This window comes from Lepus europaeus, chromosome 5, assembly GCF_033115175.1.
Source record: "Lepus europaeus isolate LE1 chromosome 5, mLepTim1.pri, whole genome shotgun sequence".
NCBI classification, from domain to species: Eukaryota; Metazoa; Chordata; class Mammalia; order Lagomorpha; family Leporidae; genus Lepus; species Lepus europaeus.
The window spans coordinates 98,172,765-98,186,255 of NC_084831.1; the positions used below are offsets into that span (position 1 = coordinate 98,172,765).

At 36.1% G+C, this 13,491-nt stretch overlaps 1 protein-coding gene across 1 annotated transcript in view; it reads right to left on the reverse strand.

Moving 5' to 3' along the window:
• The window catches only part of LOC133759157 (atos homolog protein A-like), a 52,380-nt gene that overhangs the window by 38,413 nt on the left and 476 nt on the right, over window positions 1-13,491 (reverse strand).

Here is a 13,491-nt window from a genome sequence, read left to right on the forward strand (position 1 = left end):
AGTTATAGTCCAGTTTTTAATTATATGGACATTTTTGAGGAAATCACTTGTGTCCATATTGTAGCTGGAAAATAACACTCTTCATATTTATTGCTAAAATTCATTCATTTATTCAACAAATATATACCAATGGCCTATTTTATATATATGATTAACTTTTTTTTTTTTTTTTGACAGGCAGAGTGGACAGTGAGAGAGAGAGAGAGACAGAGAGAAAGGTCTTCCTTTACCATTGGTTCACCCTCCAATGGCCACCATGGCTGGTGTGCTGCGGCCGACGCACCGTGCTGATCCGAAGGCAGGAGCCAGGTGCTTCTCCTGGTTTTCCCATGGGGTGCAGGGCCCAAGCAATTGGGCCATCTTCCAGTGCACTCCCGGGCCACAGCAGAAAGCTGGCCTGAAAGAGGGGCAACCGGGGCAGAATCAGGCAACCCGACTGGGACTAGAACCCGGGGTGCCGGTGCCACAGGTGGAGGATTAGCCTATTGAGCCGCGGCCCAGGCCATGATTAACTTTGTTAAGCAAGATTCATTATAGTCCCACAAGCTGACTTAGCATTTTAATGAAAGGTCCTTATATCTAATGGCTACTATAAAAGGTAAAGATTTTGGGAGAATGGGGTTTTGAAAATGGGGTATGTGAGATGCAATTTCAGAAATTTAAAATTTGCTTTTAAAATATCTGAAACTTCACTAGAGAGCTTATTTCTTCCTTATCCATATATCCATCCATCCATGCATCTATCCATCTATATAATACATATTTATTGACACATACCAATAGCTATGATTGAGATACTAAAAAGACAAGACACTAACTCATGTGAAACCAACCCTTCGTAAGAAGAAATTAAAAATAATTTCAAAAGCACCGGGTTCTAATCCCGGTCGGGGCACCGGTCCTGTCCCGGATGCTCCTCTTCCAGGCCAGCTCTCTGCTGTGGCCAGGGAGTGCAGTGGAGGATGGCCCAAGTACTTGGGCCCTGCACCCCATGGGAGACCAGGAGAAGCACCTGGCTCCTGCCATCGGATCAGCGTGGTGCACCGGCCGCAGCGCGCCAACCGCGGCAGCCATTGGAGGGTGAACCAACGGCAAAAGGAAGACCTTTCTGTCTGTCTCTCTCTCTCTCACTGTCCACTCTGCCTGTCAAAAAAAAAAAAAAATTTCAAAAGAGTGTAATATGTATTCCACATTTGCATTTTTGATGGCTTTGCACCAAAAATTAGTCTTGTTGAATAGTTATTACCTAGCACAAATATGAATTCTATTGAAATTTGATATTTCAGAATACCATTTTGTTTATACCCCTCACACAGTATGTTTTGCAGAAAACAGTCTGTGTCTCTTTTTTCTTAAAAAAAGTTTGAAAACATTATACCTAATGCCAAAACAAAGAAATTTCAATAAGGAAACTATCAACTATCAAGATTAAATGCTTCACATATTTGTTACTTATTTTTTAAAGCCAAATGTCTCATTTTCTTGAAATGGAAAATATATTATCTGCACATACGTGTTCCTGTAGGCTTATCTCTTTATAAGAAAGTTTTACTTAATATTTAATGCCACAGAACTTTCTTCATTTTATAAGATTTTAAATCTGTAGAAGCAAAGCTTTTTAGTTCCTTGGGATGTTAATTAATTGCCTGCTGTGATTCTGCCCTAGTAGCCAGCTGAACCACCACTGCTCTGAAAATTAAATGGAGCCATTTGCTCTGGTTGTAAGTTATAATTCTATGGCAGATAAACCACAAGTGATTAATTCTTATACAAGAAAGGTTTTGCATTTATTTTGTGGGATTGATTTTTTTCAATTTTCTTCTAAGCATATTATTAAAAACTATCATTTATAATCTCTTTAAATGTAATGATGTGATAAGTTTATACTTCTGTCCTCACTGACCTGGAATTTGAAACTTATTGGGAAATTTTTCTAATTATCTCTTAACAAAGGATTGCAGTTGAGGGGGTTGGGGAAGTCAATCATGGTTCTTAGATTGCTGTGTGATGATGTAAATGTATTTTAGAAAAATGTGGGTTGTTCTTATGAAGTAAGGAGTGGCAGCATGTTTTTTGTACCTACTGCTCTCTGCCTTACAGATTAGTTAAGCAGTGTACAAACAAACTTCAACAGATTGAGTTGTTGTGGTTGCAAAGAGCTATTGTCAGGCACACTCAATGTTTGAGCAATAGGTCTGCTTCCTTGATGAAACACCTGTAACGTTTGAGGCATGAAGTGCAACTGCAATACCTGCTTCATTCTTGTTGTTTTCTTAAAAAGTACACGTTTGCAAGGCATATCTTATACAAATATCTACCCAGTAAAAGACAGAGTTGAAAGACTATATGGCGATTATAGAGAATTTTTGTTACTATAAACCACTTTGAATCATCTCAGTTTTGATTTATAATGTACATATTTCTTAATTCATAACATGATTTCAAATTTTGCTGTTAAGAAAATAGAACTTAACTTCAGTTTCCAAAGTACCTAAGCATCCTATATTCATACATATTGGCCAGAGCATAAGAGGCAAAGTCACTCCAACTTATTTCCATTAATTAAATAGTTTTCTGTTTTCAAGTTTATATCACACATGCAATGAAAATAAAACACAAAGACCATCTCTCAGAGTATGTAAGATGGAAATTATAGGAAATGGAAAATATAAACAAAAACAAATGCAATTTACCCTATTTACATTCAAACAGGAAATCAAAGAGGATTTGGAAATATGACAGGATCCTTCACATTTGGTTAAAGTTAAGCATAGTTGCACACTCACCATATGTTAGGCACTGTGAAAGTCTTGAAATAGAAATTATTCATGCAGACATACATTTGCCCATGTTTACAATAGCTGACTCAAATCTAACATTGCTTGACGTTTTCAAGATATTGACCCAAAGTAGAAAGATCGCCGCCCTCACATTGCTTATAAAAGTAAGTAGAAAGTGAACTCAAGGATAAACAGTAGCCTAAATAATTATGCCTAAATAAGGAATTCAACTTTATTGAACAATTGATGATTAGTCATTATAAGCTTTTTAATCAAACCAGTGATATAATTTGATTTTCCTTAGAGAAATAGGAAACTTGTACCTATCTTGTAGATAATAAACAGTCATTTAAGGATTGTGATAAGAGATTAACATAATCAGATTTGCATTGCAAAGAATAATTTGCTCATGAGTGGCTTGGAGATTTAATCAGAGAAAGAAAAAGTGGAAGCTATAGGAAGTCATTATATTAGTAGAGTAGTAAAGTGATACCAGAATGAAAAAAAGTATAATGGACTAAGGTGTTTAAGAGCAATTACCTGATTTGCATGGGGTTAACTGAAACAGAAGACTGTAATAACTGATAGGATCTTTACAGGAAGGAGACGGTGGACAAAGACCATGTCATGTGGACAGAGGCGGCTTAGGAATACAACAGCATTATTCCATGCCTATTATCTTCCTCACACAGCAAACAGTGAAATTCTAGGCATCCTTCTCCCTTTGCAGCAGAAATTCTTATGAAAATTGTGTTTTCTATCTCCAGTTCTTCTCATATTATGCCTTAAACCACTTGTTCAAGCTCTCATGATACCACTCTACCAAAATTACTCTCTTCATTTTCACAAATGACTTCCCAGTTGCTAAATTCAAAGGTCAGCTTTCAGTCTGTATTCTACTTTGCCCATCAGTAGCACTTTACATAGCTGATCACTCCTTCTCTTTTAATGCTATTTCTTCATCTGAGTTCCAGGAACCCATGGTCTCTTGGTTTTCTCATATCTCAATGCTACTCTTTCTTGTCTCCTTTATTATTTGCTTTGCTTTTCTTATTTCCTAATATTGGTATTGCGAAAGTCTCTGTTCTTGATTCCTTTCTCATCTCAATGTATAGATTGTGTATTACTTCATCCTCGTGAATGATTTTCACTGTCATCTGTATGTTACTTATTCTTAATCACTATCTCCAATTCAAACTTTATTTAAAATCTAGACACATAGTCAGATACTTCCTGAACATCTTCATGTGGATGTCTGATTGCCATTTTGAAGTGAAGTGAACATATGGCTCTCCATCTGTCCCCTACCACAATTACTCTCTAAAACAGTAGTCTTCTTCAAGCATAGCCTTGTCCAACGTTAGTTTAAATGAAACATACTTTTCATTTGCTCAGGACAAAAACATCAAGAATTCATTCTTGAATCTTTTTTGCCTCTCACACCTTATAGGTAGTCATCAAAAATACTTCTAGTTTCAGCATCAAGATATTTCTATAATCCTATTATTTCTCATCCCTTTTTATTCCTATGTTTGTGCAAGTTCAAGATGTCTCACTGGCATTATTGCGATTGAATCTCAAGTGGAATCCTTGCTCCTATAATATCTCTTCTTAACAAATGCCAAAGTAAACCTATTTTTAAGGCATAACGTAAGTTCTCTGAAAAAAATGCTCCAATATCTTCTTGTTTTATTTGGTGTAGAAGTGAAGCACTAACACAGTAAGTAAAATTTGATATAGGATTGTGAGTCTATGACCTCCATACCTTGGTTTTCTACAATCACTTTTCTATCTAACTCAGCCCAAGCAAAGCATATATGTTTGCTGTTCCTTGAAAATATATATGCGTCCTTATTTTAGATATATTGCTTTGATTGTTTTATTTTCCTGGAATCTTCTCCCTGAAAAAACCTATTTAAGTAGCATCTACTTATTAGTAATGGCTTTGCTCAGATTATATCCTCTCAACAAAGTCTGTCATCCCAACATTACAGAAACCTGACTGAGCACTCTTCTCTGAAGGGAGAAGAGAACATCTACTTTGCTTATGGCCGTGTCCAAATACCGACAGAGTCTGTGGTCACAAAAGGCCTCCATAGCCCTGGCAGCCCACAACAAGAGCCTCAGATGATCACTGACATCATAAAAAAGAGTGTTAATTGTTAAAGGAACAACAGTAGTCATTGTGCACTTGCTCCCCAGGTAGGACCTCTGTCCCTATTGAATTATAATATGAGAATTGACTGTAAATTCTCTGACCAAACTGTACTCTATATGTTGTGTGTGGGTGTGAGGGCAAGTTGTTGAAATCTATGATTAGCATAGAGTTGGTCCTTTGTATATAAAGTCATACTAAAAATGATCCATAATGAAGGAGATGGGAAAGGGAATGGGAGTAGGATGGGAGTGAGTAGGGGACATTGGGGAAAGAACTACTGTATTCCTAAAGTTGTATCTATGTAAAAATGCATTCGTTAAATAAAAAAATACAATTATAAAAAAAGAAACCTGTCTGAGAAGAATCAGGGGAGGGAAAGGAGGAAAAACAAGTTTCAAGACGACACCAGCAATAGATAACTAAAAAGGAAAAAGCAAAACAAAACAAACAAGTAAAAGCGAGTGAGGATTAGACTTGAAGAAAAAAACGGGAGATCTTGTAAAAAATATTAAAGGGATCAATTTAGTAATATATAGGTTGTTTGTGATCTTGGAATAAATAATTGATTTGGACTGGTAGGTACAGAAACCAGAGTATAAAATATGTTTGTATTTATGGAATAAGCTTTCCAAATATACTTCAAAAGTTCATGAAGAAATGGAATTCAAGTAACAGCTAATTTTGGTGCAAAAATGTGCAAAAATGTCTATTATAAAAAAAACTATTCAAGATTTTATTTTTGACACCAAAAATGAACTTTTCCTTTTAATTCCATTTGCCCATGAACTATTTTGTACTCAATTGATTATTATAAGACTATTTGAAAGACCCATGAATTCAAGGACTGTTTTGTCACTACTCACCACCACTACATTTATTTATTTATGTTTACTTATGTATTCAGAAAAAGACGAGTGGAATCCTCTTTCTTCATAAAATGGACACAATAGAGCCTGGCTGATAGCTTTAGAGATTTCCCTGAAAACACAGCATGAAGCACATTGCTCTTCCACCTTACTATTTTGATGTTGCTTATATTTTGCAGGAGTAATGCTAAGACCCTGGGAAAAAGAAAATAATTTAAAATAAAATAGGCCTGTAAACTTTAGTGAAATTATTTATTTGAATGTTCCTTTGAAGCTACATCAGAGGGGCTGAGACTTGAATATGGGCACTCCAGTATGAGATGTGGGTACCTCGAATGGCTTCTTAACTGTTGTATGAAACACCTACTCTGAATGTTATTGTTTGTATTTAGAGATGTCATTTTTTTCTGGTATTACCTGATGTATCCATTATGATCTTATCAATGTGTGAGTTACAGTTGTTTGAAAAACTGTAGCAGCTGCAGCTATTATCTTACCTAACATTGAATTCAGCTTGGTGTTTTCTTCAAAATGAGAGACCACTTCCAGCTGCTATATCTTTGTGACCTGTTGTTTCTTCTGTATTGATAATGTTGTGTTTTTTTAAATACTGTTTCAGGGTGCTGTTTGTTATAATATTACTCCTGTCTTATGGGAAAGTAATTTTAGAGGGTTTTGTGGTAGTTTCTATTGTTACTATCACTGTGATGTGTCCTTGTGTGTCAAAATTTTGAAATTTTAATTTCAAATTGACCCCCTATTGCAAAGTGTATTTTTTCCTTTCCTAGTTCATGGACCAAAGTCTGCATCGAAGAAAACTGTTTTGTTGAGATGTAGTAATCAATATTTGCTATCTGTCAATAAGTTTGGAGTTTCTATGTCAACTGTACTGCTTAAGATTTGAAGGCTTGGATTATATTTGAATTACACCAATGCATAAAAAATCCCAACATTTATCTTGCTTTTCATTAAGCTATATTAATTAAATTAGTAGTATAAGGTATTTAACTGCCCACTAATTACTAAGGATAACAGAAATGAACAGACCATAGAACATTTTTAAAGAACTATAACCACCTGAGTACAAGTTAACTACATTCAAGTTGAGGGCCATCTGGCTCCAACATCTGTCGCCATTTGATTGCCTGTGTTCATTTGCAAGGTCTAGATACCTACATGGAAATAAAAGAGAATTTTTCTCCTTAGGATCATCCTTCAATGAAAAAAAAATATATATATTTAACAATGTTTCTCTTTATTAGAAGTTCAGTATTTATAGGTACATTTGTTCTGTTTGTTGTAATAATCTGTTTTGTTGCCTTTGTCCCAACCTCGTTTAACCTGCCTAAAACTTCTCATGCTGAAATGACATGTTTACTAAATTGCTTATCAACGAGCAAGTCTTGAGCATTTCCTTTGTATCTAATGTTATGAAAGAAGATGTAGGTTTGTAGAAACGAAGAAGAGTCACTTCCTTCTATTAGAGACATAGCATAAGCTGTAGAAGGAGGGGTAAAGTCAAGATAGACTGAGGAAGCAGGAAAATAGTGATGTGGGTTATGGTATTATCACAATATGCAGCCTGGTTTTATTTGTAGACAATAAAGATTATAAAAAGTATTTTAATGCAGTAGTAATGTCAACTCAAATAATCTGGGTCTGATTGGAAAATCAAAATTAAAGCATGATTCGAGTAGTCAAACTGAGGATATATGTCTGTAAATAACTCATCAGTTGCCTGAGTTGGGTATTCTGGAAGACTAACTGTAGGTTGTATACTTTACATACAGGATGAGTAAATGCATTGATTCAGGTTTAAGTAATTTACATCCATATGTGGTTATCAATCACATTGAATTAAGTTTCAAAGGGATTGCATAAATAAGACCAATGTCTGTAAATAATAATTGCTAGAATTAAAAAGGAGAGAATGATCCTACATGGGAAGCAGGATACACAGCAGACTCATAGAATGGCAAATGCCCTAAACAGCATTCTGACCTCTGAATCAGCCCTTAAGACATTCGGATCTGGCAAAAAAGCCCATGAGAGTTTCACAGGCATGGAAAGCCAAGACACTGTGGAAAAACAAACAAACAAACAAACAAAACAAAACCGAAATGAAAGATCTCTGTGAGTGATATCCCAGCAGGAAGAACGAGCCTTCAAAGAAGGCAGTACCTTTCTCTGAAGGGAGGAGAGAATTTCCATTTTGACTATGGCCTTGTCTAAATAAGATCCGAGTTGGTAAATTCAAGGGACTCCCATAGCCTTGGCAGCTCATGACAAGAGCCTCTGTGATTACTGACATCATAATTAAGAGTGTCAATTGTTAAATCAACAATGGGAGTCACTGTGCACCTGCTCCTCATGTAGGACCTCTGTCCTTAATGTGTTGTACTATGCGAATTAATGGTAAAATTACTACTCAAACAGTACTCTATACTTTGTGTGTCTTTGTGGGTGCAGTCTGTTGAAATCTTTACGTAGTATATACTAAGTTGATCTTCTGTATATAAAGATAATTGAAAATGAATCATGCCCGGCGCTGTGGCTCAGTAGACTAATCCTCCACCTGTAGTGCCAGCACCCTGGGTTCTAGTCCCGGTCGGGGTGCCGGATTCTGTCCTGGTTGCTCCTCTTCCAGTCCAGCTCTCTGCTGTGGCCCAGGAGTGCAGTGGAGGATGGCTCAAGTCCTTGGGCCCTGCACCCAAATGGGAGACCAGGAGAAGCACCTGGCTCTTGGCTCTGGATCAGCATGGTGCGCCAGCTGCAGAGCGCCGGCGCAGTGGCCATTGGGGGGTGAACCAACGGAAAAGGAAGACCTTTCTCTCTGTCTCTCTCTTTCTCACTGTCCACTCTGTCAAAAAAAAAAAAAAAAAAAGAATTGTGATGAAGAATGGGATGGGAGAGGGCGTGGGAGATGGGATGTTTGTGGGTGGGAGGGAGAATATGGGTGGAAAAGTCACTAATTCAAAAGTTGTACTTTGGAAATTTATACTTATTAAATAAAAGTTGAAAAAAGGTAGTCATTCTCATTCTGTAATTTAAATAAAACAGCAAAAACAACTCACAACAAGGAATGCAAATAATAAGATATGAAAAATGTTCCTCTTAATAATCAATGAAAATGAGATAAATTTTCCAAGATTGGCAAAAATTTTTAAGGATTCAGCCTTGGTGAGGATCATGGGCAAACAGGCACTCTTAACATCTATGGAGTTGTAAATTGTTACAATCTTTTTGGTAGTATTTCTCAAATGTCAAATGTACATTCTTTGACCTACCAAATCCATTTCTAGCTATGTATCCTACAGAAATACTCACACAGGCAGCAAAATATGTGTATAGGGCTGTTAACTATGTTTTTATCCATAAAAATCCTAATTATCCACCAGTATACGGTTGCTTAAAGTATATTCATATAATGGAACCTTTTTGTTGCATGAAACTTAAGTTGGTTGATACATAAGTATAAGAGCAAAGAGACTTCCCTAGTGCTTCTAATTGTATTCCATTTCCCACAGTTTAGTATATGTCCATCTAGTTCCTTTTCCATGCATTTCTATATTAATAAGTATAACTTGTAACTGATTTTTACATAAATAAATACATGAATTGTCCTGCAGCTTGTTCTTTTAGGGGGAGGGACAGGTACTGAGGTCTTTAAATTTCTTTGGTGGTTGAATAGGAAGAAAGTGCCATTATTTAAGTATTCCCCCTCCCTTTTTCCTCTTGCTCTTACACTGCCAGTGTAAACATCTTGAATGGGATCTTTGTTCAGTGTGTGAATCTGTAGGTTGGAGTCCTAGGGTTTGCTTCCTGGTAGACCCATTTTTGCCTTACCAAAGGCCTTTATAACTTATTTTCACTGTGTGGAAAGTGCTTATTTCCCCATATAGTTTTACGTACACTTGGTAGTCTCTATCTGTTCGGCAAAAAAGAAAAAAGAAACCTTCCTTATTTTGCATTTACTTGACTAATGGTGAAGTTGGGGTTATTTTCATGTTTATGGCCATCTGTAGTTTTACCGTGGATTGTTGTATCCTTTATTTGCTTTTCTGTTTAGGTTATATATGGATATCTGTTGTTTCTTGTTGTTCAGCATCTCTTTCCCCATCTTCTGGAAACAGAATCCTTATTTATTGTGGGGAACCCATTCCCTGTGGCTTAGGTGAGCACACAACCAGGCCTCACCTCCTGAGTCCCACAGCGTCCAAGCCACAGCAATTGCAGAATGGGCATGGGACTTTAGCCAGGCTAAGGAGAGCCCTCAACAGAACTTCTGGAACTACTGGAAAGAAGGCTGTATGGAGATCCCAAGGACCATGGAAGCCTGAATTTGGACCAGGTGGAGAGAATCAGTCTGAGGAGAAACTCGGAGTCTAGCAGAAGTGGAAAAAGAACTAAGTTCTGATGTCATTTTATTCTGGAGGCCCTCGATCCAGCTGTGCCTAAAGCCTGCCCTACCTCTGGACTTTAAAGTTTTGTGAGCCAATAAAGTCCCTTTCTTGTTTAAGATAATTGAATTGGGTTTCTGTCCTGATTAATATAGGTTATTTGTATTTTCTTATTGATTTGTAGAAAACTTTGTAATTTCAAATTCTAGACTTACTTTATGCACTATATAAGTTAATAAAATTAGCATGGCCTTCCATGATTTGGCCTCTCTCAAAAAAAAAAAAAAAGTTGAAAAAGGAAAATTAAGAAGTACCTCATTAAGAGCTAAAAAGCACCTGGTAATCATTCACACACTTGATTGTTGTTTGAGGAGGAATATTGTATTCCTGCACTCAGTCCCAAAGGGGATGTTATCTATAATAAGGGAGAGGCAAACAATGGAGTTGTTAATCAGTCTATATATTGTATATATATATACACACACCACAATTTTTATATATATATATACACACACACACACACACACACACACCAAAGGCAGTTAGAAAGAGAGAGAGAATCCGAATGATTGCAACAACCAGGGCTAAGCCAAGCCAAGGTCAGAAGCCAACAGCCCCATCAGGTCTCCCGTGTGGGTAGAAGAGGCCCAAGTACTCAAATCTTCTGCTGCCTTCCTAGGGAGCTGGATCAGAGGCAGAGCAATTGGAACTAGAACTGGCACTCTGATAGAGGATGCCAAACTTACTGTGCCTTAAGGGACAATATATGTATTCTTGGCCGCACTGGAGTTTGTTGAAAGCTCACGTTAACCTGGCAACCAGCTGTAGAATATCTTTACAGCAAGACAGCATCCCAGTTGACTTAGGCCTCTCTAGCCACCATTTCTCAAGTGCAGAGGTTCTCTCTCATGGTCATATGTCAATTTAAAGTTGCTGCTTATCATGACCAGCAATTAATGTCATCATTTTCATTTTTATCAGGAGTATGACTGGAATCTTAGGAGATTTAAGCCCTGTGTTTCCCTACTGGTTATCATAAAATGAGCTACAGGTCATCTTTAATTTTCCAGCTAACGTTACCTAGTTTTCTCTTCTTTGTGGCCTTTACTTCTATCAAAGCAACAACAGATCAGAACTATAAAATAACAGTACAATTTAATGGTGACAGTTAGTAACATGATCTTATGGGGGTCATTTGTAAACACTAGACATACAAAACATGATTAACTTGAAGACAATGAGAATAGTCAGAATTTTCATTGAGATCATGACAACAATGGAAAAGGTCATTGAGAACTGAAGTTAGCACACCAAACAGATCATGTGGGGTCTTTCTGTTTTTACCCATTATCTTTCATTTTAACAAAATTAACAAGCATATAAAATTTTGCATATTAATGGGATAGTATGTGATGGTATATTACATGTATACATTTTATAATATCCAATCATGGTAAACAGATGTATCCTTTCAAGCTTTTGACATTTCTTTATAGTGAAAGTATCTCAGATCCTAGAGAAATATATAGTATATTAGCATTATCCAGAGTCAGACTACCTTACCTTTCTCTGGCTATAACTTAATAACCATCAATCAAGCTTTCTTTATACCTCCTTCCTCACTTTCTGTCCTACTCTCTGATAATCACCATTGTATTTTTAAATGTATGAAATCACCTACTGTGTGGACTACATATAGGTGAGATCATGTGATATTTTTCTTTGTTGCTTGGCTTATTTCACTTAATCTAGTGACCTCCAGTCCCATCCATGTTGCTATGAAATTACAATATTCCATCGCTTCTTATCACTGAATAGTATTGCATTATGTTTATGCACAGCATTTTCTTTATCCATTCATCTGTAGGTGGATATTTCTATAGCTTCCATTTCCTAGCTCTTAATGAATAGTGCTGCAACAAGCATAGGAATGCAAATGTCTCTTCAATTGATGGAGTTCATTTCCCTCTGATATATACCCAGTAATGGAAATGCTGAATCATATGGTTGTTCTAATTTTAATTTTATGAGGGGCCTGCATACTCTTTTCTGCTGTGGTTGTACTAATTTATATTCCAAACAAAAGGGTTCAACGGTCCCCTTTTCTCCATATCTTTGCCAGTGTCTATTATCATTTTGGATAATAGCCAGTTTTACTGGAATGGGGTGATATCTTATTATGGTTATGGTTTTCAATTCCTTGAAGATGAGGCATGTTGAAGACTTTTTCATATATTTCTGTCCATTTGTATTGCTTTAGGAAATGTCTGTTTAAAGCCATTGCTTATTTAAATTGGATTATTTGTTTCTTGTTTTTGCTATTGTGATGTTTGAGTTCCTTAAACCTTCTGTCTATTTACCCTTAGTCAAATGTATAGTTTGCAAATATCTTCTCCCTTTGTAAAGGTTGTCTGTCCACTCTGTTGATTGTTTTCTTTCCCTTGTGCAAATGCTCTTTAGTTTGATGAAATTTCTTATGTTTATTTTTTTGTTTGTTTGTATGTCTTTGTTTATTTCTTTTTTTTTTTGTTTTTTTTTTATTAAACTTTTATTTAATGAATGTAAATTTCTAAAGTATAGCTTATGGGTTACAATGGCTTCCCCCCTCCCATAACTTCCCTCCCGCCCTCAACCCTCCCCTTTCCCGCTCCCTTTCCCCTTCCATTCATGTAAAGATTCATTTTCAATTCTCTTTGTATACAGACGATCAGTTTAGTATATATTAGGTAAAGATTTCAACATTTTGCCCATATAGCAACATAAAGTGAAAAAACTACCATTGGATTACTAATTATAGCATTAAATAGCAATGCACAGCACATTAAAGACAGAGATCCTACATAATTTTTTTTTTCAAATTAATTAATTTTCTATGCCATTTCCATTTTAACACCAGGTTGTTTTTTTTTTTTTTTCATTTCCAATTCTCTTTATATACAGAAGATCACTTCAGTATATAATTAGTAAAGACCTCATTGCTTTGATCAACTTTGCTTTTGGGATTAGATTTAGAAAATCCTTGGCTATTCTAATGGCCTGAAGTGTTTTCACTATGTTTTCTTCCATTTTTTAAAAAAAATTTTCAGACCTCCTCTTTGACTCTTTAATTCATTTTCAGTCAATTTTTGTGCATGGTGAGAGATGAGTGTTGTTTTATTCTTCTACACGTGAATATTCAATTTTCCCTGTACTGTTTTAAAATATGTATTCTTGTCAAAGATCAGTTAGCTATAGATGTGTGGGTTTACTTCTAGTGTCTCTATTCTGGTGCTTTGATCTATGGATCT